This window comes from Pseudophryne corroboree, chromosome 1, assembly GCF_028390025.1.
Source record: "Pseudophryne corroboree isolate aPseCor3 chromosome 1, aPseCor3.hap2, whole genome shotgun sequence".
Taxonomy (NCBI): domain Eukaryota; kingdom Metazoa; phylum Chordata; class Amphibia; order Anura; family Myobatrachidae; genus Pseudophryne; species Pseudophryne corroboree.
The window spans coordinates 1,122,523,272-1,122,527,101 of record NC_086444.1 but is presented as its reverse complement, the minus strand read 5'-3'; the positions used below and the strand labels follow the sequence as shown (position 1 = coordinate 1,122,527,101).

Genomic DNA, 3,830 nt, shown 5'->3' with positions numbered 1-3,830 from the left:
AGTCACGTGGGTACCTATCTGCGTGTGGAAACACCAATTGCTTGATAGGCTTGAGCCGGTCAAAGAAAAGACGAGGGGGGGGGGGGGGGGGGGGAAGGAGTAGGGAAAAGAAATTCCAAGCTACTTCAAAGTGTCTGGATAATACATCCCATTGTATGTGACTATGCAATCAATGGAGTGGAAACTAATACTGAAACAGAGTATTAATAGTCACAAATTCCCAATAGCAATTTACTCTTTTTCGAACAAAGCCATCCCTTTCAATATAGCTAGCATTTGTGCAGCTCCCCCTGTCACACCGCAGGAATTCTCAGTATCCCTTGCCCATAGGTCACCGGACCAGTCAATCACATTTCCCTGGCCCTTTTCACCCATTGGCCATAGCACCTGCCAATCACACTATTGTACATTGTGATTGGCTCAAGCATTAGTTAACAGGCACACACGGAGTGCTCACTGATCAGACGATCAGGTGAACAAGCTCCGCCCAGCGAAACGCGCGTCACTTCCGGTCCGGCGTCCGACTTCCGGGACCTCCGTAACGGAGCTCCGGCGTGCGGACTCCTCTCCAGCATTCAGCAGGTATTCCACACCCTCCCTGCTGCCTCTGCCCAGCTCTCCCTGCAGGCATCGCATTCCCCTCTGGTCTCCAGCGTGACGGGGAAACAATACTTTCCACTCCGTGCACACAGCACGGACAGGAGAGGTTGCCTTGCAACAAGTCTGGACGCAACTGCCACAGCCAATTGTCTCCTCAGATTCATTTCTATGAAGGTATTTAACCTACACAGGGAGACTGATCACTAATTGGTAATCTGTGCATTAATCCAAACAATTATCTTCATTACTAACCTAGTCAGACTACTGCCAAGGAGTACTAAGTTAAATGATCTACAGAGGCTTTGTACACATAGCGGGTCCTTATTAATGATGACAATCATTGCTTTTAAAGTGTACCCACTCTGCAACTGACAGTCCATTGCCCACACTGTTTTATGTTGCTCTATGCTGGATTCTATATGGAACATTATGTTTGTTATGAGATAATATATGGTATTGCTGCAAAGTACCCAGTTATATATTTATTTGTCTAACTTAAATCTATACACTCTTTATCTTATCTATTGCAAAACACTCTCTATCTAGTTAATTTGCTGGAAAGGTGCAAATACAATTATTGCTATATTTTGTCCTGCATCTAGCTTATCCCCAGTAAGCAATTTGTGCCTCACTTTTTTAAAAGGTGGAAATACAAAAAGAGGTATATTCTGTCCTGCATCCAGCTTGCAGTTAGTAAGCATTTTGTGCTTTACTTTTCAACTTGATGTTATTTCACTGCTAATAAGTTTTCTTCCTGCAGATTCATTTTATTTCACTTTTGGTCTGTGGGGCAATGCTCACATGCTCATTGCTATTGGGAATTTGTGACTATTAATACTCTGTTTCAGTATTAGTTTCCACTGCATTGATTGCATAGTCACATACAATGGGATGTATTATCCAGACACTTTGAAGTAGCTTGGAATTTCTTTTCCCTACTCCTTCCCCCCCCCCCCCCTCGTCTTTTCTTTGACCGGCTCAAGCCTATCAAGCAATTGGTGTTTCCACACGCAGATAGGTACCCACGTGACTATCTACAGTCATACCATGCTGGATATGCCCGATCTCGCCTGATCTTGGAAGCCAAGCAGCATTGGGCCCGGTTAGTACCAGAGAGGGTGACCCTCTGGGAATACTGGGTACTGTAGGATCAAGGAACATACCTTCCGTGCAGACACCTATTACTGACCAGTATTCCTTACCCAAATTTTGCAGTATATTTCCTATACTTACCTTTCAAGAAGGAGTCCGGAGTCGTTTAAGCCGGTTTTTCTTGTTTCTCTCATATGAATATACTCACGTATAAAAATTCATAAATCAATAGAGAAAACAAGATCTACCTAATTTTCGCTCTGAATAATTTCAAATATCAATACTCGCTTAATCTCAGTGGATGTGCACACATTATCTGCCAGCCACTCTATACCAAGTGAGTCACAATCGTCTTTTCACCATTTAATACCCTTTTTTTTAAATCTACTTGCTGATATATACAGCATGATTTATGCATTTTGTCTGTCTTTTTTCGTCTGACAATTATTAAAAGTTACGTTTTATTCTTACATACACAATTACAAAATATTCTAATCCTATCAACAATTTACTGTATACAAAGTGTGCCCCAGAGAGACACAGAATCAGTCTATTTTTTGCCTCTTTGCAAAAAAAGCCCTTTCATCAGTATAAGTACATTGTCTATGGTATAGTTATAAAGGTTTAATTCTGTGAGCGTCAGCGTTGCTGGTGATCTCCTCGTGGTCTCGAGAGTCCGCTACGCTGATAGCGTGTCATTACGCTAGCTAGCAGCCTATAGCGTGCTTGCCCGTACGCTCTAAGCCGTGAGCGAACGTGCCGCTCGTGCGTCTCGACCACGGCTAAGCGTTAGATACGCAATGTGCGTACCCTTACGGTATTCCATACGCCAATAGCATACTGTGTTCTTTAACCTATTAGAGGGTTTTCAGTAAGATAAATATTAGGCTTTATCAATTGGCGGCTCGTCCGTCCTTCACATATCTATACTAGGTAATTTCAGCAGACATTATCGGTCAGCAAAGGGCGGGAGGTAATATTCCTCGTAGTGCTGACCAAGATAAGCGTCTGCTTCGCTTAGTACAGGGTGCTGAAGGAATCCGGAACCGGAGGTAAGAACAATACGCTAGTGTCTTTTAAAACTGTTTTTTTTTCTGTTCTGTCTTGCGTACGCACGCACGCACGCATACATCTGCATTTCTTTTCATCCGTGTATTTTCACATATCACTCTCCTGGTTGCCATTTCACAATTGATAACGTGCTAAGAAAGATTTGTTGCTATTAGTAGTTAAAGAGTAAAAGTAATACATTAAGGGGTAATTTGTAAAGCACGCACACAGCTTTGCCTAAGATACAAGGAGAGACCTGTGTGGTGCTCGGTAGATGAATACAATTAAAGATCATCTACATTGATAAACGTGTTGATTGTATTTCTGTGGACATATCTGGCTGGCATACACGTGTTTCTAACAAAAGGGTGAGACTAGTGTACGCAACACAAAGGCCAACGCACGTAGCGTATATTACGCAACGGAGCGTCCGGGTACGCCCACATAATTCAAAACACACGATAGTATTATTTTTAACAGGCGAAAAGGAGGCAACGCGATAAATAGCGCAAGTCAATTTTAGTGTCCAAAATTTTAAGCTAATAGATCCTTCTCCAATTTGCGACTCATCTGGTCTAGACTGTTTACTGAATGAAAGGAATTTCTGCGCAGAAATAAAATTAAAGTGTACATGTGGTGAGTGTTTGTATATATAAGTTTTTACAATTTTTGGGTTGAACCACAAGAAGTCGAGTTCTCGTGAGGTACATACATGTAAGTGACGTGCATGGTGGCTGGGGAGGCATCCCTTGTTAAACATAAATTTGAGCATTAGAGTACAGCAGACCAGGAGGTCTACTGTAGCACAGACCAGGAGGTCCGGAACAGACCAGGAGGTCTAGGTACAGCAGACTAAGAAGTCCGCTATAGAGAAAAGTAGCACAACACCAGGAAGGGTTGGTGCGGAACCCATACAGGCCATTAAAGCTCTGGCTGAAGAAATTCACAGCCGTAATTTTCGATTCCACTGGTCGCTCCGCACATAAGATTAGCTGCTTATGTGCTGAACGATTGTACCGCACGTAATTGTGTGCATTAGTTAGTAACCTGACCAGTGCCATTTGCGTACGAAAGGGGTCATAAACGCT

At 42.8% G+C, this 3,830-nt stretch overlaps 1 pseudogene; it reads left to right on the top strand.

Moving 5' to 3' along the window:
- The first annotated feature begins 1,632 nt into the window (after positions 1-1,632).
- Positions 1,633-1,751, top strand: LOC134933873 (5S ribosomal RNA; annotated as a pseudogene).
- Positions 1,752-3,830: the final 2,079 nt, after the last annotated feature.